We start from the raw sequence: 24,373 nt of genomic DNA on the forward strand, positions 1-24,373 counted from the left end.
AACTTTTTGGTCAACTAAATACTAATCTTGCACTCAGCAGAGAAGACTGGGTTAGAGATATACATTTGTGGTCATTTGAGTATAGTTGATGGTGAAGCAGAGCATGGATGAGATCATCTAAGGCTGCACTGTCCAATATAGTAGACATTAGCCATGTGTATCTGCTGAGCACTTGAAATGGGTCTAGTCCAAATTCAGATGTGATGTAAATGTAAAATACACACTGATTTTGGAGACTTATTACAAAAAAGGAATGTAAATATCTCTCATTGTTTTTTATATTGTTCACAGTATTGAAATAATATTCTCAATATATTGTGTTAAAACATATTATTAAATTAATTTCACCTGTTTACTTTTTAAAATGTGGTCACTAGAAAATTGAAAATACATATGTGAGTTGCATTATATTTCTGTTAGACAGCAGTCATCTATGATCTAAAGACCAGGCTTTGAGTAGGAAGAGGCTAGGTTCAAGCAATGACAAATTTCAGCATTTTTAGAGGACAATTAGCCTTTAAGGAGCTGCCAGAGGGGGAAAAAGCATATGAAGTCATTGACTTTTCTAAGAAGAGAAAACGGATATAATCTCTTAAGAGTTCTGTGACAAGATTATTTGATTAGGTCATCATTAGTTTATTGACTTGCTGGTATTATAGATTGAGAGCAGTTTTTAAGACAGTCTTTATAAATTTAAGGTATCTGAAGATCATTTTAAAAAAATTCTCCCCAAATCCCCCCAAAAGTCCTCTAGATATAAAATGCAAGTAAAACTCAGTTGCAGCTTTTCAGAAGACAATCTATCATAAATATTAAGTGAACATGTTAAGAAAAAACATTTTTATTTTGCTAAATTTCTAAGCAGGACCTTGAGAAGTTTGATAAATACCTAATGTGAAACATTAAACACAAGTATTGATGGAAGAAGTTGCTAAATAAGTTAAGCCAACATTTTATAACGGATATTGGAATTGTATTGTTTTGAGAGGTTTTTTTGGCTCTGCTGAGCGACATATCTGATCTTAGTTCCCGGACCAGGGATCGAACCCACGCCCCATGCAGTGGAAGCGCAGAGTCCTAACCACTGGACAGCTAGGGAGTTACCGAGAAATAGTTGATGCATGTAAGTTTAAGTGTCCAGAAAGTTGATAGGTAATCATGATAAAATTAATGAAATAATTTTACCTTTTTCTCTAGATATAGTTTTGATTTTATATTCAAGCTAAATGAATATTTGGCTTTTCTAATTAGTTAAAGTAGTTTGATTGATGCCTTGTTATTTTGTAAGCTCCAGTAAGGCAAGGATCCAGTCTTTTCATTTTTCTGTAGTATTCGTAGCATTTAGCAGGGTGTGAGGTATACAGTAGACACTTAAATGCTTGTGGAATGAATGCTAGTGTCATCTTAATTAGTCTCAGTATCTTTCATCATATTGTTTTTGTGTTTTCCAGGAACACAAAATTTCTTCAAGCTTTTTGTAGAGTAGAAAATTGTTATTTCTGAAGTGAATGTTGTGAAATGAAAAAAAAACCCAACAGTTTTATAAAGAACGTAATCTCCTCAGAAATATAGGAAATAATCTTACACAAATACTTCTCTATTTTGATACTTACTTCTAACTGAATATAAAGACATATACCTACAAGTTTAGATGTAAATTTTGAAATATGTTGATAAAATTTCTTTGCTTGGGACAACCAGCTGTTTCTGTGGGGGCTTTGAAATGTTCTTTCTCAAAGCAGTGTTAATTAGAAACTTTTCAGAAGCTCATTAAGTTAGTATATGTTTGTCCTAGGCCCTAATTATTTCTTTATACATTAGATATTTTATGAGATATGCTACTAATTTTTACTTGTCTTTTTGATATTTTAGAATTGTTAGCTTCGGGTCCCTGGTTAGAAAGGTGTTAGGATGACGAGATTGTAATTCATTCTAGGACCTTTGATGAGGCAAAGAAGTAGGCATTTAGGCACCTTGTAGCCTAGTAAGCTGGCATAGGCTCCCAATCCACCTGAAGACACTGCCAAGCACACGTTGCTCTTTTGCTATTTAAATTATGAACACCAAAAAGGACCATGTATATGTTACTAGTTAGAATACAAAGCATGTGAAATAGGCTCCTTCTCAGTATCCTTTTTCAGTGGCCCTTTCTGCCTGAGCTGAGAGCCCAAGTTGGTATAAAGGGGCTCCTAGTCTTATTGGTTTACCATGATCTTTTGTCCAGGCTGTTTGCTGATTTCTCAGTCTGTGTCACTGTCATCTGAGTAATAGTGAGATTTCTTCAGGGCTATGTTTATTTGACTTCTTTTCTCAGTTGAGCTTCTTGGGGAGGGATGGGGGTAGGTTAATACCCATGCTCCATCAGAATCTTCTTTCCTTGCTACATTTGGAAGTTTTACAGCATCGGCATGTACTGTTTCCTTATTTTGGTTGCTGATAAATTTTTTGACTTGCTTTTTCTGGCTGTGGTTGTTTTCTTTGTTTTTACTATTTTTTCCCTTGTTCACTTAATTAGTTACACATCCATCAGAAGTTCTTATGAGCATATATTAATTAGGTGTTTCTTTGATAATTAAAAATTGATAAATAATAAAGTATTATGTATACCTAATTAATTGCTATACCAATACCATGAAATTTCGGTGCCCTGTTTTGTGTCTTTGTTTACATCCTTGTTGTTGCAAAGTGATCACCTAACATAACTTTTAACTTTGTTGGTAGACATACTTAGCTGCTCTTTGCTACCATTATACTCATTACATTTTCTACCAGTTACATAGACAAGGTTTGTTTTGTAGTGATAGTTCACAATTAAATTTTATCTTCATAAAATTAAATGTACATCTTAACAAATTGAGAGTTTAACAAATTGAAATTTTGATTTGACATCATGAAAAAGATAATCCAGTGTAGTGGTATAGAATTTAATGGGTACAGGGTAATGAGAAAGGACTTAATATTTGAGTGATACGTGACAGAAATCATGTATACATACTGAAGTCTGATTGAAAGTGCAATAGGGCCTCGAAGTTTTTGCCAGTTTATATTTATGTGAATGAACATTTACATTGATATTATTTTAATTAAAATGCAAAAACTGGCCCAAGATAGACACTTGTAATATTTAGAAAACCGCTCTGTATTAGTTAGATTGAAGGCTAGGCTGCTGTAATAGAGGCCCCTCATTACAGAGGGCTCAAGAATGTAGCCTCCTTTTCTTCTGTCACAAAACAAAGTGATGGGGAATTTTGCTTTGTGCTGTCATTTAGGGACCTGGGTTCCTTACATCTTACTGATTTGTTGTCCTCTTACCCCTGCTACTTCAAGTGAGGTCCTCAGACCAACAGCATTGGCATTACCTCATAGTTTATTTGTAATGTAGAATCTCAGATCTCCACTACAGACTTAGTAAATCAGTACCTGCATTTTAACAGGATTCTCTCAGTGTTTCTTCTGTACATTAAAGTTTGAGAAGCACTGCTCTAGGGCCTTGTCATTGTCATCATGGTCAAAGCCTTATCTGAGTTTCAGGTAACAGGAAAAGGAAAGACAGCAGAGAGCCATAGAGTCGTTGTTCCCTGTTGGGGAAGGTGGCACACATCATGTCCTTGGTTTACAAGAACTTTCATCTCAATCTGCCTGTAAGGGATTCTCAGAAATGTGGTTTAGTTCAGTGATTCTCAAACTATCTGCCAGTTTTAAAAATATCCAGTTTCTCACAGATCAGTAATTTTGTAAACTGTGAAATCTTTCAGCAATGTCAGATTGCTTCTAAATGCTTACCTCAGTTTCTGTACTTATCCCATCATGGTGCACTAACAAAGAGTTTGAGAATTGGCACTGCACCGACGCATGGACACACAGGTCATGTATTCTACCTGGATACACTTTCAATTTTTCACTCAGTGATGCTGTTCAAATTATGGTAATGTTACATGAATTGGTATGAATGAATGAGGCACTGTATTTTTGGCCTTTCATACTTTTTGATTTGATTTACTTGCTAATATTCTTCTACTTAAAAAATTATATTATTTTATTTAGTTTTTGCCACTCTGCACACCTTGCAGGACCTTAGCTCCTGGACCAGGGATTGAACCCAGGTCCCGGCAGTGAAACCACTGGACCACCAGGGAATTCCTGAAAAATTATATTATTTTAAATGATAATCTTATGTTTGTAAAGGACTTCTCAGCTTGCAAAGCCCTCTTTCCCTAATTATATGTCATTCCATAAAAAGAAGTAGTATGTAGGTATTATATTTGCTTATAAAAGGGTATTGTAAGCTTTCCTCGTTTAATCATGTTGCTGATACCTAGTATGGCACGTCAGAGGAGGATGTTCATGTTTGTTATGAGATACCTTTCTAATGTATTTTGTAACTTTCTTATACTTTTAGTTATGAATTAATACAAACTAATATTAATTTACAATTGGTGTTATGAGACTTACCTGTGTCATTATCATATTGGCTTGACATGGTTTGAATTATTCCTGCCTCAACATGTTATTATGGAAAATAAAATTGAATTGGACTGTTGGTAGTCTTTTAAAATGTTTTACCTTACCACAATAACTTTCATGTGTAAATTGAACTATTTATAGTTATTGGTAATGCTTTATGCAAAAGTATATTTTAAAAATGTATGATTATGTATTTCTACATATTAAAGACACATACTTTTAAAGTGGAAGGTAGCCTAATGTTTGACTAAATGTTTTTGTTATATTCAACATGCTTGTTGTTGTTTTGGCCTGCCCAGTGTTGTCCTGCAGCACCAATTCTTTTCCCCTCTAAGTACCCAGTGTACATGAACTAATAGGTCAGCAGAAAGTCTGCATAGTGAAATTGCCTAGAAACAGGCTTGCAAGCTTGAATCAATTTGTGTTTGAAACTGAGATTAATAAATTACATGGTTTTGAATAGTTAAAAGTCTATATTAGAATTATTAATTAGAATTAACTGGATTATCATGAGGGATTACTAAGGAAAAAATGTTACAGAAACACTACTATGTACCCTTGATCTTCAGTTAGATTTATACCTACTTTTTTTTTTTTTTTTTGGCTGTGCTCTTGCAACTTGTGGGACCTTAATTCCCCGACCAGGGATCGAACCCAGGCCCTCAGCAGTGAGAGTGCGAAGTCCTAATCACTGGACTGCCAAGGAATTTCCAAATTTATACCTATTTCTTGAGAAGCAGTATGGTTGGTGGTTAAGACAAGGGCTCTGAAGTCCAAGTCTCTTGAGCCAGGGTCAATCCTGGTTCTGCCACTGAGCAGCTGTAAGCCTGATCACATTAATTAACTGCTTGCTGCCTCAGTTTCCTCATCTGTTAAATGGTGTCAATTGTAGCACCTATCCCATAGTATAGTTATGAGGATTAGTGAGTTAATACACACAAAGTGTTTAGAACATTGCTTGTCATACGCTAAATGCTCAGTAAATACTTTCAGTTCTTCCTATTGTATGTTAAGCCTGGACTCTCATAACTTATGTGATTTGCACATATATGGACTTCTGATATTGTTTCACTTTTGGGAAAAGTTGTCCTTTACTCTGTTTTAGAATACGTTATTTAGTCTCTAAAAGGGTTCCTTTGATAAAGAAAAAAATCTTTATGTCTTAAGGATTTTGAATCTCATAAGTATATTCTTATCATTTGGTAATTTATAAATAATTAGTGTTTCAAGTTAAAGATAAAATTGTACAGATAGAATATTTATTTCATATAATATTTAATTATTTCATTTGTATAGAAAGACATTTGAGAGAGGAAACTATCAGTATGTAGTCTCTTATTATGGATTTGAATTTAGTAAGTATTTGCCTTTATTTTTGTAAATAAGGTTTTTACTTAAGGAGTAATGAGATGTCCTCCTCAAAAATTAAATGTTTGGAACCAGCTATGTAATATGTAAATTTATGGGACAATATAATTTTTTTTTAATTAAATACATTTTGAGAGAGGTATCTTCTGAGTCTAGTTTTTGAAGAAAGAAAGATTGTGTAGCTTTACCTTAAGTAGGGAGTTGGCAAACTATGGCCCGTGGGCCAAATTTGGCCTGCTGCTTGTTTCTGTAAAGTTTTATTGGAGCACAGCCAGACCATGCTTTTGGGCCGTGGGACAGATTTGAGTAGTTGTGACAGAGATCATATGGCCTCAAAAACCTACAATTTTTACTATATGACCCCTCATAGAAAAAGTTTGCTGGTCTCTACCTTAAGTAATTAGTAAAATAGATTAGTCCATTATTACTTAGAAAACACTGAAGTTTGCACAACTAGTACATGTTACTTGTCCAATATTTGGCAAAAATAACTTTCCAAAACAATGACAGTTCTTGTTCTTGTCCTGACTACTAATGATTGGTATGAATGGTGCTGGTTCACAGATTGGTAAATCCTCACTTTTGATAAATCCTCACTTTTGTAAATCCTCACATTTGATAGGAATGTGCCGGTACTTGCAATGGGGCTTTCTATCAAATACAGAATTGTCAGGTGTTTTTGAAATGGTCTAATAATTAATAGACCTTTTCCGTTATGTCCTAGGACAGGTAGAAATCCTTCATTGGTTTCAACTGAGAATTTCTATCACAGCTGGACAACTTTTGGATTTTATAGAAAACCTAGAACACAGGTAGTTTTTAATCAAATCAGTACTGCTTAAGGGAAGGAAACGGTGTGAGGTTGAAAAACCTCTTAAAACATATCAATCCTGAGTAAAATATAAAAGTTTGTCTTTAAATAACAAAATATATGTGGTAGCCAATCATTTAAATTAGCCTGATTTATCTGTAACAAGCTGATTATTTTAGGTTAGAAATTGAACTTATGAAAAAAATAACTCCATGCCTTGATTTGACAAAGTTGGTGAAGTTTTCTAACAGTGGTCCAGGGACTAGGCATGAACGGTCTAATATAAAATGCAATTTTTCAATATCTGTTGCCATCCTCATTCATATTTTCCCTTTTTGGAAATGGGTCCTCACACTTGTAGAATTACCAGTCCCACCATGTAGATTCATGTTTGCTGGGATCCAGTGCACAGTATCCATTTTTTGACATTACTTTGATTACAGAAGTTACTGTTTCATCAGAACTTTTACATTTCATCTAACTACTTTGGTGTACTGGGGCTATAACTAATATGGTGATTATAAGCAAACATGCCGTTTAACAAATGTAACCACTAGCAGGCAAATGCTATTATTGAGAAAACTGGGCCTTGAATTTTAGCTAAGTTAAACATACCAAGGCAATCCTTATAGCTCATCCACACACTTAAATACTATAATAATTTTGAAGAATACATTAGTTTTTCTGTACAAATCATGATTAATTTTACATGTCAAATTGTGAGATGTAAACAAATAAAATTGCTTCCTTTTCTCAAATGGCCAAACTTTGTATGGATGACTTGATGGATCTCCTGGGAACCACCCTGGTCCAGAGACCTGTGGAAAGTTTTAAATCAGGGCAATGAAAACATCAGATTTGCTGGGTTTAAAAAGACCACTCTGGCTTTTATTTCAAGCATGGGTTAATTGTCAGGCAGGGACAGTTTGAAGAAAAACAGTCTTTAGAGGTAAATGTCATCAATGAATTTTTTTCTTAGTTCCCTTAAGAATTGAAGAAATGGAAAACTCTGTTTGGCTGTCAGTGTCTTTGACTTGTCTCCCTACCCTACTCTGCCCTAGTTTAAAACTAAAATCAGTTAATACTGTTTACTCAGTGTTAGTGCTGGTTGTTTCTTGGTGTCCTTTCATAAGGGTTTATAAGTTTGTTGGATGCCTAAAAAATTGTGCTTTGTAAGTTGATAAGTAGTGATGTAAGATTTAACATGGTGTGATGTCAAGTCATGGCAAAAATGACCTACTTTATTTCAACTGATCCCTTCAATAAATAACGTATTTCTCTAAGTGTAAAGGAAGATGAGGAAGTCCATAATATGGTTTTTAGATCTAAATTTCTGAAAAGTAGTAGGGACATTATTTTTCTTAACTGATCAACCACTAATTCCATTCTTATTTTAGTGCTATTTCCAGGCCAATATGTTAGTGAGGCTATATTTAAAACATTCGTTTAATAAGTAGATATTTATTAAGGAAGACTTTTTTTTTTTCTTTCAAGATCTGAATTTCTTTTTGAAGAAATTATTTTGTGAATGCCTTTTCTGGTATTTTTCTTTGGTTTGAAAGTTACTGTTGTAATATTGAGCACATGTATGATTGTGTGCACATGTAGAATTCTTTGAACCAGTCTTTATATTACTTTCTACCTTTTTACCTTTATTTACTGTTCCATCTGTTGTCTGCTGCAGTCTGGCTTGCGCTTCTTCCATGCTACTGAAATGCTTTTGCTGAGGTTACCAGTGACCTCCCAGTGAAGTACATTTCAGGCCTTTCCTTACTGACCTCTGTTACATGGGATGGTATTGGTCAACCTACTTGAAATTCACTATTCCTTGTATCCCCTAATACTGCAGAGTTCTTGTTCTCTTCATCCCTTTCTGATTATTCATTTGCTGTCATTTTATGGTATTCTTGTCCCGCCCTTCTCTGCCTTTTCTTATCTTTCCTGTTGGTACTACCAAAACTATGTCTTTGTTCCACTTTCTCATTCTTTGTACTTTAACTGATAAATCTCATTTGTTTTCATATTGAAACTAATTTTTATATGCTAATGATTCCTAATGCCTAGGCCTGTATTTGAAAAGGCACCCTTGTATATGAAACACTTGCTACTTAACTAGGTATCACAGAGGCACTTCAAACTCCCCATGCCTCTAACTGTGCTTCTCTTTCCCACTTCTTCTCTTTATACTTTGTCTTAGTTTGTGGCACACTCATCTTACCAGTCACATGGGAGTCATTTTTGACTCATACCATTCTCTTACATTTAAATTAGGTGTTGGTCCTGCCAGTTTACCTTCTAAATATTATTCCACTTCAGGCCTTCATTCCTTGGGAACACATTAGTAGCCTCCTCACTGTTTTTTTTGTTTCCTCTTTTAAATCCATCTTTTCTATGGCTGTTAGTATGAGTTATCTAAAATGGTTGTCTAATCTTCAGATCTCTTGTTACATACAGGATGAACACTGTCTTCCTTACACAGGTTTATATGACCTCTTGTTCTTTCTCTGGCTTCCTTTTTTGCTCCTCTCTTCCTGTAGTGTGTGCTGTAACAACATCAACCTGCTTGTGAATCTTTTGTGTACATGGTATCTTGTGTCCTGCCATTGTACCATTTCTCATAATGCTTTTCTCCATTTGAGTTCACTCTTGCCTATCATTTTAAGCTGTCACCTGTTACTGGACTTCTTTTCTGATGGGAGATCCTTCCTCTGAGCTCTTGTAACATTCTGGCTCTAACTCATTGGGTTATAATTATTTATATGTGTCTCTTCAGGTTAATTAAACATTACTGGAACTGAACTTATTCGAGGTCAGTGACCATGTTCCTTTCATCTTTGAATTCCCAGGACTAGAACAATATCTGTCACAGAGTAGGGAGTCAACAAATGTTTACTGAATAAAGTGATTAGATTTATATCATGTGATATCACTTATATGTGGAATTAAAAAAAAATAGTTCAAATGAACTTATTTGCAAAATAGAAATAGAGTCACAGAAGTAGAAAACAACTTATGGTTACCAGGGCTGTAATGGAGGGTAGGGCTAAGTTGGGAGATTGGGGTTGACATATTCACACTACTGTATATAAAATAGATAACTAATAAGGACCTACTGTATAGCACAGGGAACTCTACTCAATACTCTGTAATGACATGTATGGGACAAGAATCTAAAAAGGAGCAGATATATGTATAACTGATTCACTTTGTTGTACAGCAGCAAAAACTAACACAACAGAAACTAACACAGCATTGTAAATCAATTGTACTCCAATAAAATTAAAAAAAGATAAAGTGATCGGACTTTTCTTTTTAAATTTCAGCATGATTAACATACAGTATAATGTGCAGCTTTTAAGTGTTTAGTGCAATAGGTTTTGATAGTTGTATACACTTACGCAGCCACCATCCCAAACAAGGGACAAAACATTTCCATCACCCAAGAAAGCTTTCTCATGCTCTGTCCTTTCCACTGGCCTGTTGCCTCCAGGTCATCTTTATCTGACATCCGTCATCCTGAAATTTTTCCTGTAATTGGACATCATAAAAATGGAGTATTTTTTGTCTGATTTTTTAGAAACTTAACATAATGATTTTGAGATTCATTCATGTTCTTGCCTGTAGCAGTAGTTCATTATTTTTTTATTGTTGAGTAGTACTACATGTTTGAGTATAGCATAATTTTTAAGTCATTTTCCTCTTGATAGACATTTTGGGCTGTTCCTAGTTTCCGGTTATTAGGAATAAGACTGTGACCATTCTTGTACAAGTGTTTTTTTGTGGGCGTGTGTTTTCATTTCTCTTGGATAAAATATCAAGGAGTGGAAATAGTTGCCCATAGGGTAGATTTATGTTTACCTTTATTTCCAAAGTGGCTGTGACATTTTACACTCCAGCCAACAATGTATGAGAGTTCTGGGTTCTCTATTTCCTCACCAGTGTTTTCAGTCCTTTTAATTTTAGCCATTCATGCTTGAGTGAAATGATATCACATTGTGGTTTTAATGTGCATTTGCTTGATGACTGAAGATGTTGAGTATGCTTTCATGTGCGTATTGGCCGTTTGTATACATTCTTTTTAAAAAATTGTATCGAAGTATAGTTGATTTATAATGTGTTAATTTCTGCTGTACAGCAAAGTGATTCAGCTATATGTGTGTGTATATATATATATATTTTGTATTCTTTCCATTATAGTTTATCATAGGATATTGAATATAGATCCCTGTGCTATACAATAGGACCTTGTTGTTTATCCATCCTGTATATACTAATTTGCATCTGCTAATTGCAAACTCCCAATCCTTCCCTCTCTCACCCCCCTGCCCCCTCACCAGCAACCACAAATCTGTTCTCTATTTCTGTGAGTCTGTTTCGTAAATATGTGTATATATTCCCTTTTGAAGTATCTATTTGAGTCTTTTGCCAATTTTTTAAAAAATTGGATTGTTGGATTTTTTTTTTTTTTTGCTGTACGCGGACCTCTCACTGTTGTGGCCTCTCCCATTGCGGAGCACAGGCTCCGGACGCGCAGGCTCAGCGGCCATGGCTCACGGGCCCAGCCAATCCGCGGCATGTGGGATCTTCCCAGGCCGGGCACGAACCCGTTTCCCCTGCATCGGCAGGTGGACTCTCAACCACTGCGCCACCAGGGAAGCCCGGATTGTTGGATTTTTAATATTGATTTGTGGAAGTTGTTTATATGTTCTAGATACAAATCTTTTGACTGATACACATACTATGAATACTTTTAACATCTATGGGTTTTCAATTTATTTTCACTAATGTTATTTTTTGATACTAGAAATGTTTAGTTTTGGTGAAGATCAATTTTATCAGTTTTTTCTTTTATGATTATTGCATTTTATGACCTGTCCAAGAATTGTTGCCTATCTTAAGTTTGTGAAAGTGCTCTAAAATTTGCTTGCAGAAGCTTTAGGGTTATATTTAGGTATATGACCAAATGAATTTTGGTGTGTGAAGTGGGAAAGAGGCTGAGTTTTATTTATTTATTTTTTTTTACAGGATTCAGTTTTTTCAGTAACATTTGTTAAAAAGATTTTCTTTCCCTATTGGATTGACTTGGCGTTTTGGTTGAAGATCTGTTGACCATATTTTGTGCATCTATATTTAGTTTCTATTCTGTGTCATTGTTTTGTCTGACTATCCTCGTGCCAATATCACAGTCTTGATGAATGAAGCTTTATAGTAGTATTGATATCAATTAGTGCAAGTTTTCATCTCTTCTTACAGTATAATTTGCCTATTCTTGATCCTTTGCATTTCCATATGAATTTCAGAATCAGCTTACCTATTTATTGAACAAAGCTTGCTGGAACTTATGATAGTTAGAAAATGATGGTAGTGTAGTTAACAGCCTCCAAAATCGCCTCTCAAACTATACGTAAGAAAATTCTATGTAAAAGCTTACTCTCAACATTATGTGAAGGTGGAAAATACTGAAACTATTAAATAGCTGAGGGTAAGAAAGAAAGTTAACAAACACCAGTACCATTGTTCCACACATTCCCACTTCAAACTTGTCCCACTGTGGGGCTTGATGATTCAGGGCTATAGAGAAAGCAGAGGAGAGATGCCAGTGGCTTGAGGGTGAAACCAGAAAGATGAAATCTACCCTAAAACTGAAAATACTAAAGTAACTTGACATGTCAGGAAGGTATTTCAAATTATGCATATATTAAAGGGACAGGTTCCAAATAAAGGGCCAGGTGGGAGATTTAAAGAGATAGTTGTTATATAATGGGCCAGGCATGCAACTTAAAGAGATAGATGGTTATATAAAGGAACAGGTATGTGATTTAAAGGGATAGACTCTATTTAAAGGGTTAAGATTGATTTCAAAGAGCATGCACTATTCAAATGCATAATCTTACAAATACATAGCTTCTGGGAGACAAAAAAGGCAAAAGTGTAGGAAGTAGTTTGCTTTGGCATTTGGATAGTGAAGAGGAAAAAAATAAGGGGAAAGTTAGAATCTTACAAGACAACTGAATCACAAATTGCAGGATTTACAAAAACTACTTTGGACCCCCTTCCCCACCACTTAAGGAAACAGACCAACCAACCATCCCATTATAGTACCTGGTATTGATAGGAAAGAGTGACATTAGACTAGAAATACTGTAAAACAGGTCAACAGCACAAAAAATGAAAAAAAAAGTTTCTAAATCAGGAAACAAATTTGTACACAAATTAACTGAGGAAAATTCTCCTCAAATACACACCATGAAGTATTAAAAAAACTGTAAATTGATACTTCAAACAGAATTAAATTTACTCTAATAAACATTTGAGAATATGAAAAATCATTTTAATCAGAAATTCAAAAACTGAAAACAGAAATGGACAATAAAATTGTCCATTAAAAAAAGAAATTAAAAAAAGAATTGATGGAGTTCAGAAAAGAAATAGAAGAAAACGTCAAAATTATTCCAGAAATGAAGAATATATTCCAAGGTGCCAAAGGGATAATAGACTAATATGAAAATTTAATGAGCATCAAAAAAAAAAGAAAAAAAAGGAAAGTAACCATGAGAATTAAAATGACATAAGGAAGTAAAAAATGTCAGAAAAAAAGTAGTGGAAATTGAAGAATTAGTTAGGGAAGGAATAATATTTCTTTTCTTGGAATCTCTGAAGAAGAAAACCAAAACAATTGAAAAGAGCTAATACCTGAAACTGTAATTCAAGAAAACTTTCCAGATAGAAAAGATCTGAATCCACACATTGAAAGTATACCAAGAACCTGGAAAAATTAATCCACAACATGTGACTCTAATACATGTTAGTAAAATTTTTATATTAATATATCAAAGATAATAAACTCCTTAAGACTCCATGTAAAAAACCCAAATAACTTAGAAAGGCAAAAAATTATATAGTTAACCTTTAAACAATGTGGGGGTTAGGGGTACCGACTCTCCACGCGGTTGAAAATCCATGTGTAACTCATGGTCAGCCCTCTATATACACAGTTTTGCATCTGCAGATTCAACTAACCACAGATAGTATAGTATTACTATAATATTTATTGAGAAAAATCTGTGTATAAGTGGACCTGTGTATAAGTAAGCAACAACCCATGTTGTTCAAGGGTCAACTGTACTAGCATCAAACTTTTCAAAACCAACATACAAAGCAAGGCAAAGTGGAACAGTGTTTTAAAAAAAGTCAATGAAAAAATAATTCCAGATTTTATATACAGTGAAGCTGGCCTTTAAATATGGTTATATAAACATAGTTTTCAGCAAACCAGAACTTAGGGAAATCTCTACCCCTCAGTCCTTCTTGAGGAATCTAGAAGGTGAGCTTCATCTAACCAGCTGGTGATTGGGAAAAATTCACCAAAAGGACTGATGATGAGCATTTAAAAAATGTATAAATATACATATAACACTAAAACAAGATTGGTGTGAGAATGGACTACTAATATAAAAGTATTATATATTGTGACAGCATTAGAAATAATGTAACTGGAAAACAGGAGGGAAATGGAGAGGGGAGGGGGAAAATAGGGCAGTAGGTATTTAAGAATATCAACAGTAGGTATTTAAGAATATCAACATGATAAATCATACATTAAAAAGTTAAATGAGAAAATGAGACTCAAGGGAATTTAAAAAAGGTATAAGTACAAAGGCACTATGAAAACAAAAATACAGACCTTTGTAAAAACCAAAAAAACTTTCTTTAACAAAATAGCAAAGAATACACATCCTGTGGATAAAGAAACATGCTAAAAATAACAAAATACACAATTTATAAACTATGACGATGAAATTGAGACCAAATATATCAGTCATAACGATCAACGTAAATGGGCTTTACTGAAAAATTAAAAAAAAAATGTTGGTTCATGTAACAAAACCCAATATGCTGTTTGTAAGAGACATAATGTGATTCAGAATAGCTGAAAATAAAAGGATGGATAACAGTATACCAGACAAATGGAAACAATATGAGAGCAGGGATAGTGATTTTTATATCAGATATGGCAGAATTCAAGTCCAAGAACATTAAAAGTGACAGAGAAGGTTAATGCTTAAACCCACACTCCACAGTTAAGATGTTACACTTATGAATATTTAGTTTATCAACCACCTTTCAGAAATAAAACCCACAGGAGATGTAGGGACACATAGATAGAAACAGACCAATAATAGATTTTAAAATACCACTTTCATTAGTAGACAGATGAAGTGTACCAAAAAAAAAAAAAAAAAAAAAAGGAGATAGAAGATCTAAATAATAGAGTCAATAAGATTGGTATTTGGTGCATACAGAGCACTACACCTTGGAAACAGAGAATACATATTTCTATTGAGTGCCCATGACACATTGACAAAATTGGTTATATATTAGGTCTCAAGACAATAATTTTCATAAAGTAGAAGTATTACAATTATTGATTACAATGCAATAAAACTAGGTTTTACTACCAAAAGCAAAAACAGCCTCTTCCACCCAGAAATTTAAAAATTGATTGAACAACTCCTTGGTAAAAGGGGAACTAGAACAGAAAGTCCAGAATTGGACTTCCTGTTTAGACACCAAAACAATGGAAACTTAGTATATGGCAAAGGTAGTGTATCAGTCTGGTTCCAATAAGGAGAGTGAAACCAACATGGTAACTTGAACAGAGAAAATTTCATATAAAAATTATGAACTGTAACAGGAGATTGGAGTAATGAGGAGTTCTAAGAAGCAAAGAGAATTTTTAAAAATATAGCAATAGAGGATATAAGGAGCAGCTACTACGCCTGAGGAGGAAGAACTTGCCTTGCCCTGGGGTCTGAGATTCATTCCTCATTGAAGAGGGTACTGAATGGGAGAGAAGTTGCTGTGGTCCTGCACTGGCAGAACCTGCTGGAAATCACTCCTTTGGAACTTCTAAATCTACCTTCTAAGGTGTCAGGGAAAGCTGGTCACAGGAAAGCTGGTCATAGGTAGTTTAAAAAGATTTTCTATATTTACCTACATGTTTACCATTTCAGATGCTTTTAATTCTTTCCTGTGGTTTCATCTTGTATTATTTTGCTTAAGATCAATAACCTCTTATAGCATTTCTTGTATTGTGTGTCTGTTAGTGGTAACTCCTCTCAGCTTTTATCTAGGAATCTCTTATTTCATTTTCCTTTTTGAAGGATATTTTCTCTGGATATAGATTTATAGGTTATCTTTTTCAGTTATTTAAAGATACGGTTTTATTTTCTCCAGAATGAATTGTTAGTGGAAATTCTTATATTTTTTTCTCAGTATATGATATGTCTTAATTCTCTCACTTCTATTAAGATTTGTTTTTTATTATTTTTTCCCCCAGCAATTTAACTGAGATGTGCCTTGCTGTAGTTTTCTTTGTGTTTATTCACTGTGAACCCCACAGTGTTGAGTTTTTGCATCTTTGGTTTGGTATCTTTCATCGGTTTTGGAAGTTATGCAGGTGTTATCTTTTCATACGTTTCTTCTGCCTCATTTTCACTTCTGTTTCTTTTCTAGGACTCCACTGACATTTCATGTTAGACTCTGTTATCTTGGATTTTCCATTCTGTTAATTTTCTACCTTTTTTTAGTTATCTACTTCCTTTTTAACCTATGTTCAAGTTCACTAATCCTTTCCTCTTTTGTGTCATGTTTACTGCAAAGCCTATCTATGAATTCTTTATTTCTAACTTGTATTTTTTATTTTTAGCATTTCTATTTTTTATAGTTTATATATCCTTTGAAAATCCTCAGCTCTTCCTGCTTACTGTTCAGTTTTTTCCATGAGATCTTTTTATTTTTATCATAGCTAGCTTCAGGTGCCTGCCAGTTTTGACATTTGCTTTATCTATGGTCTGTTTCTACTGCCTATTTCATCTCTTGATTGTTATATATATATATATATATATATATATATATGTATATATATTTGCTTTATGGTGTGCCATATAATTTTTGATTGCAGACTAGACTTTTTGTATAAAAGAACTGTAGAAAATGAAATAAATAGTATTCATTTCCATACCCTTCTTCTAGATTTGGAAGAGGGGTGAGATAGGGAAGCCTGAGGTAATGAGATTTGAGGTTACGATGGCTTTTTTTCAGTGTTAGGTTGAGTCAGGTCACCACTGGTTTCAGGTGCTTTGAGGATAGGATCACAGTTTTCTCTTCGGCAGGACCTGGGATCTTAGCAGTGTTAACTTCCAGAGTTCTGCTCTTCCTTCAGCTAAGCTGTCAGCTATGAAACTGTGGGAGATCTGTTTCTCTGTTTTGCTGCCCAGCTCTCAGATTCATGATTCATGTTCTACTTTCTATTGCTCTCTAAACCCTTTTGCCTGTTTGCTCTGTTAAAGCCTGGAGAGCCATGGAGTAGGTTCTTTCAGCTCTCCTATCTCACTGCCTGTAGTTTAAAGCTTGGAGTGCCTAGAGATGTGGGAGTGAGGAAGGTGGGAGGAGATGAGAAGTTCTTGCTTCTCACTTATCCTGCCCATAGTTATTTGCAGTTGAAAGCCTGAAGTGTTCAGAGGGTACCTTTCAGATACCCTGCTCTGGACCCAGCCTTCTGCCTTCTGTACCTAAAAGCCCAGATTGCCTCTGATGGACTTTCTCTCCCCCCACCCCCACCACCTCCCATGCCCCCTCTTCCCCCGCCTCCAGCTTTTGGCATACAATGCTTGAGCACTTGGTAAAAACCTGTGTGAGAGTTGGCCATTAATTGCAGACTTGCTTGTGGCTATAAATCCTTGGGATTCTTTTTTTTTTTTTAACATCTTTATTGGAGTATAATTGCTTTACAATGGTGTGTTAGTTTCTGCTTTATAACAAAGTGATTCAGTTATACATACACATATATTCCCATACTTCTTCCCTCTTGCATCTCCCTCCCTCCCACCCTCCCTATCCCACCTCTCTAGGTGGTCACAAAGCACCGAGCTGATCTCCCTGTGCTATATGGCTACTTCCCACTAGCTATATATTTTACGTTTGGTAGTGTATATATGTCCATGCCACTCTCTCACTTTGTCACAGCTTACCCTTCCCCCTCCCCATATCCTCAAGTCCATATATATGTGTTAGCATACGGTATTTTTCTCTTTCTTATCTGTGAAACCAGACTGTATGTGGCTGTAAAAAGTTGAAAGTCTGGCCGATTTGTCTTTCTTCAAGTGTGGTAAATTCCTCTTTCTTCAGAAAGGATGGAACAATTTTGTGTCTCTTTTATGAAGGACTGGCCACCCTCTAGAATTTAGTTCATATAAGTTTCTTTGTGGCCTCATTGCTCTGATGGGTTTAAAAACCTGTGATTTTGTAGTTCATTCAATTTGTTTTGTTCATTTGGTTGAGAGTGGCCGTCTCTTGCTGCTTTGTGGAACACAGTGTTTCTCTTTATATTTCTAATTTTGTAGAACTTTCTTAATGGTAAAAGAATGTGGAATTAATAACCAATGAATCATCCTTTTAATTTTTAAAATTTCCTTACAGTTTCCTTAAATGTTTCAAGTTTTGTACACTTGAAGCAGAATATTGACTAGGTCTACTCTTAATTTGAAAAAAACGAAGGCTAGCTCACTGCCCTAGAGTATCATTGAGCAAAGTAATGTTATTTTGAATGTATCTCTTCATAATTGTGACTCGCAGGTTCTGAACAGGAAGCTACTTGGTCATGTTGTCCAATCCCTTTATTTTACCCATGGGAAAATATCTTTATGTTCTAGCTGGTCATAATGAGTTTGAGTGTGTTATCTAGTTATCTATAGCCATTGCTTTTTTGTCTTTTAGCACAATGTTTATCTGTTTTAGACTTCTACTTTGTAATTTTTATCTGTGGTGAATATTTTATTTATTCAGAATTTAATTTGAATTTTAAAATGTTTAGAAAAGAGATTATTTCTCTGGAGTATTAATTATTAGTGTTTATCTCTTCTGTAATATAAATGGGATATACATATAAACAGATTTGTGTTACATAGATATTTACTAAAACAGTACATAATATTTTGAATGTAGTGGGTTATTAAAGTATAGATAGTAGTCATGAATAATATTTTCCTTTGAATTGTTTTATGCAGCAGAATATACTTTTTCACAAAAATTGGACTTTGATACTAATTTTTTTATTGAAGTATAATTGACATACCATAATAGTTTCAGGTATACATCGTAGTAATTTGGTATTTATATGCATTTTGAAATGGTCACCATGATGAGTCTAGTTACCATCTGTATCATAAAAAGTTATTGTAATATTATTGACTATATTCCCTATGCTGCACATTACATCCCCATGACTTATTTACTTTATAACTGGAAGTTTGTACTTCGTACTTACACTTACACTTATTTCACTTACACTTACTCTTATTTCACATGCCCCCAGCAATACTTTACTCCCCCTCCATGTTTTATGTTTTTTAATCACATTTTACATCTTTTTATTTTGTGTACCCCTTAACATTGTAGTTATAATTGATTTTACTACTTTAGACTTTTAACTTTCATGCTAACTTTATAAGTGGTTGATCTACTACCTACTGTATACCTGCCTTTACCAGTGAGATTTTTTTCAGTGATATTAATTTTTGAGATATATGATTCCAGTGCAAATAATTTAAATTTCTTTTAATTATAAGAATAAGCTAATCTTCATTTCAGATATGTAACAAGTAGTTAGGAATGAATGGCCACTTGTTTAATCAGAGAAAGGTAAAAATATAAAGTGCAGTCTTTCAGGAATAGATGTCAGCACAAGTTTTGTTTGATAGTTTTATAAATGATTGAGAGTGTAAGACAGCAGAAAAATTTTTAGGTTGCCAGAAGCTTTTCTAACTGGTAAAGTGCTAAATTCATGGGAATAAAGATAAGGAGGATCTTTCAGTGAGCACATATTTGCAAATAAAGGCTAAATCTTATTAAATATAAGATAAATGTATTTTATGTATTTATTTAAACAAGCTACAGGCCCAGTCTTTTCTTCACTCTTTTCTAAGAAATGTTGACTGAGTTATAAGTGGCCTTAGATAACTGGAGTCTCATGTACCTTTTACAGAGAACATTGCAGTACTGTGACTTTTTTTCTTGTACCTGCCATAAATATACTTACAGAATTTAAAGTTTCCTTCCACTTTCCTTCTACCTTCAGTTAACTCTGCTTATTTCCTTCTGCCTCAAAACCTTTATGGTATGAAGTGAGGTATGATTACTGGGTCAGTAACCAGATGATACATTTCCTTAGGCTAATAGAATAGTGTTCAGCCCTCCCTTCCTCCCTCCCTTCCTTCCTTCCTGTTACTTTCCATTTACAGTTATTATAAAATATTTCTATATTCTTTGTGTTGTACAATACATCCTTGAGCCTATTTTACACCCAATAGTTTGTACCTTTATATCTCCTATCACTATGTTGCCCCTGACAACTGGTAACCACTAGTTTGTTCTGTTTTCTGTGAGTCTGCTTTTTTGCTATATTCACTAGTTTGTTCTATTTTTTAGATTCTCCATATAAGTGATGTCATATAGTGTTTGTCTTTCTCTGTCTGTCTTACTTCACTTAGCACAGTGCCCTCCAAGTCCATCCATGTTGCTACAAATGGCAAAATTTCATTCCTTTTTATGGCTGAGTAGTATTCCATTATATATGTATACCACATCTTCTTTATTCATTCATCTGTCAGTGGATACTTAGGTTGCTTCCATGTCTTGGCTATTGTAAATAGTGCTGCTGTGAACATAAGGGTGCATGTATCTTTTAGAATTAGAGTCTTCTCTGGATATATGCCCAGGAGTGGGATTGCAGGATCATATGGTAACAATATTTTTAGTTTTTTTAAGGAACCTCCATACTGTTCTCCATAGTGGTTGTACCAATTTACATTCCCACCAACAGTGTGGGAGGGTTCCCTTTTCTCCACACCCTCTCCAGCATTTGCTGTTTGTAGATTTTTCGAGGATGGCCATTCTGACCAGTGTGAGGTGATACCTCATGGCAGTTTTGATTTGCATTTCTCTAATAATTAGCAATATTGAGCATCTTTTCATGTGCCTCTTGGCCATTTATATGTCTTCTTTGGAGAAATGCCTGTTTAGATCTTCTGCCCCTTTTTTGATTGGGTTGTTTGTTTGTTTTTTTTTTAATTTTTTTAAATTTATTTTTGACTGTGTTGGGTCTTCGTTTCTGTGCGAGGGCTTTCTCTAGTTGCGGCAAGTGGGGGCCACTCCTCATCGCGATGCGTGGGCCTCTCACTATCGTGGCCTGTCTTGTTGCGGAGCACAGGCTCCAGACGCGCAGGCTCAGTAATTGTGGCTCATGGGGCCAGCTGCTCCGCGGCATGTGGGATCTTCCCAGACCAGGACTCGAACCCGTGTCCCCTGCATTGGCAGGCAGATTCTCAACCACTGCGCCACCAGGGAAGCCCGGGTTGTTTGTTTTTTGATATTAAACTGTATGAGCCGTTTTTATATTTTGGAAATTAATCCCTTGTCGGTCGTATCATTTGCAAATATTTTCTCCCATTCAGTAGGTTGTCTTTTTGTTTTGTAGATGGTTTCCTTTGCTGTGCAAAAGCTTTTAATTAGGTCCCACTGTTTTTTTGTTTTTATTTTTATTTTCACTACTCTAGGAGGTGGATACAAAAAAATATTGCTGCACTTTATGTTGAAGAGTGTTCTGCCTATGTTTTCCTGTAAGAGTTTTATAGCATCTGGTCTTACATTTAGGTCTTTAATCCATTTTGAGTTTGTTTTTGTGTATGGTATTAGAGAATGTTCTAATTTCATTTTTCTACATGTGGCTGTCCATTTTTCCCATCACCACTTATTGAAGAGACTATCTTTTCTCTGTTGTATATTCTTGCCTCCTTTGCCATAGACTAATTGACCATAAGTGTGTGAGTTTTTTCTGGGCTTGTTCTCCTGGTCCATTGATCTATGTGTCTGTTTTTGTGCCAGTAGTAGTAGTAGTAGTAGTAGCTTTGTAGTATAGTCTGAAGTCAGGGAGCCTGATTCCTCCAGCTGTGTTCTTTCTGAAGGTTGTTTTGGCTATTTGGAGTCTTTTGTGTTTACGAGAGAGTGGCATGGACATATATACACTACCAAACATAAAATAGATAACTAGTGGGAAGCAGCCGCATAGCACAGGGAGATCAGCTCAGTGCTTTGTGACCACCTAGAGGGGTGGGATAGGGAGGGTGGGAGGGATGGAGTTGCAAGAGGGAAGAGATATGGGAACATTTGTATATGTATAACTGATTCACTTTGTTATAAAGCAGAAACTAACACACCATTGTAAAGCAATTATACTCCAATAAAGATGTTAAAAATAAAAAACAAAAAAAAAATTTTTAATTATTTGTTCTAGTTCTGTAAAAATGCCATTGGTATTTTGATAGAGATAACATTGAATCTGTGGATTGCTTTAGGTAGTATGGTCATTTTAACAATATCGATTCTTCCAATCCAAGAATACGGTATATCTTTCCATCTGTTCTTATCATCTTCAGTTTCTTTCATCAGCGTCTTAAAAGTTTTAGTGATAATTCTTTAGCCATTCTTTTACTGAGTTTGCCATTTCTCTCAGATACCATATTATTATGGTATTATTTTCTTATTTTGTAAATGGGAGTAAAACAGTACTTTCCTCACAGGGCTTTTATGACAATTAAATGACATAATACATGGCAAATGATTAGTGTGCTATCTGACATTTAAAAGCACAGTAAATACTTGCTGATATTATTATCGTCACAGTTGTTATCATCATTAGCATTGTCATCATACCCACCCCATCATCATTTCCTTTTGTCTGTTCTGACAATTACCATCGTATTTTACACACTACTTCTTATCACATTGCATTTAAACTTGTGCAGTAGCCTCCTAACTGATACTATTACCTCCAGTTTCTGTCCCATCCATGTGGTTTATTTACGCTTTTCAGACAAATCTACCTAAAATAGAATTTTTAATCAGGACACTGCCCAGTTCAAGAATCTCTCTCCATTTTTCATAGACTTAAATCTTGCTTTGGTTTTTAAATAACTCATTTTACTTATTTAAACTTTATAGTAGGTTTTTATTAAATATTTGTTGAATAAGTTGAATCAATGTTTCTATTATAGCACTTAAAAATTAGGTTACAGTGCAATTTCAGTGTATCTGTGGTTGATGTTAGTATTCTGTTTTCATTTATGTAAATTTCTTCTTGTAAAAGGTAATCATTGATTTTTCTAAATGTAATTGTTTCTAAAAATGATTGTTAGAACTTCTATCAAAGTAATGTATCTTTATAATTTAAAAAAATATAAAATGATACTGAAGGACTTGTAACGAAAAACAGTAGTTCCTGGCCTAACCATCTTTCTCCCCCTCCCCCATCCTACTTTAACTCTTAAATGTTTCTGATGGTTGTTGTCTTCTTTTAATATAATATGCTTTTATCAAGCTGTCTTGACTTTATAAGTTTTAATTTTATTTATCTGCCATATATGAATATTTAGCCTTGTTCTATGATTTATCTGTCCTCTCTAATAAATTATATTATTATTTTTAGGAGCCCATTACTTGCTTCCCTTCTTACTTATCTGTATATAGTATCAAGGTAGATGATATGTACATTTTGTCATGTAACTACAATTAAATCATTGTTATTTTTCCTACTGGTTGATACTGTAGCTGCAGTTAAGTTTATAGTGTTTTTATTAATGTGACTATAAATTTTCTTTTTAAAAAATCATGTAGGGCTTCCCTGGTGGTGCAGTGGTTGAGAGTCCACCTGCTGATGCAGGGGATGCAGGTTCATGCCCTGGTCTGAGAAGATCCCACATGCTGCGGAGCGGCTAGGCCCGTGAGTCATGGCCCCTGAGCCTGCGCGTCCGGAGCCTGTGCTCTGCAACGGGAGAGGCCACAGCAGTGAGAGGCCTGCGTACCGTAAAAAAAAAAAAAAAAAAAAAAAATCATGTAAATAAGCTCTGATTTTATATTCTTTCTTAAACAGCCTTTTGTATCTCCTGGAGTTTCTAATTCCCTTTTTTTTTTTTTTCCTTGCATTGCTTGGTATTATCATTTCCTTCTGTTAAGATAGTCGTTCTCAATAGCAATTTCCCCAACTCTCCGCCTCCTTCAGGACACTCGGTAATGTCTGGAAACATTTTTGGTTGTCCCAACTTGGGGAGTGCTACTAGCATCTAGTGTGTAGAGCTCAGGACTGCTGCTAAACATTCTGCTCTGCACAGGGCAGCTTTCTTGGGTTGGGTCCATTTTCTGGTTTTGTTCTCTTTCTTAGTTTATTTCATTTCCTCATTAGATTACAACCTTATGTAATTTAATTTCCTGTGATGGAATTTAATTTCCTATGAATGGATAAAGGTCAATTTCCTGAGGTATTCCATATCTGAAACTATGTTTTGCCCACACACCTGAGTGATATTTTGGATACCTATGGGGTTATAAGTGGAAATCATTTTCTTTCATCTTTTTGAGGACATTAATCAGAGTAAATTTGGTGTCAGCCTCACTCTTCTTCCTTCTTGCCTTTTTCCCCCTTCTTTTAATTTTGTCTATAAGTTTTTTAGTATTCTCTCTCTATATCCCTTGCATTCTGAAAATTCAGTTACATGTCTGGGGTCCCCCCCACACTTATTGTATTGGGAATTTTCCCTTCTTACTGAGTTTTCTCAAGTCATTAATTATGTCTTATGTTTGCTTTGGGAAAGTCTCTTATTTATTTTTTTCTTTGCT

General features: G+C 34.8%; 1 protein-coding gene across 3 annotated transcripts in view; it reads left to right on the top strand.

The window, feature by feature from the left end:
* TDRD3 (tudor domain containing 3) overlaps positions 1-24,373 on the top strand; it is a 201,138-nt gene that overhangs the window by 18,162 nt on the left and 158,603 nt on the right. The window lies entirely within an intron of this gene.

Source organism: Lagenorhynchus albirostris, chromosome 18, assembly GCF_949774975.1.
Source record: "Lagenorhynchus albirostris chromosome 18, mLagAlb1.1, whole genome shotgun sequence".
Taxonomy (NCBI): domain Eukaryota; kingdom Metazoa; phylum Chordata; class Mammalia; order Artiodactyla; family Delphinidae; genus Lagenorhynchus; species Lagenorhynchus albirostris.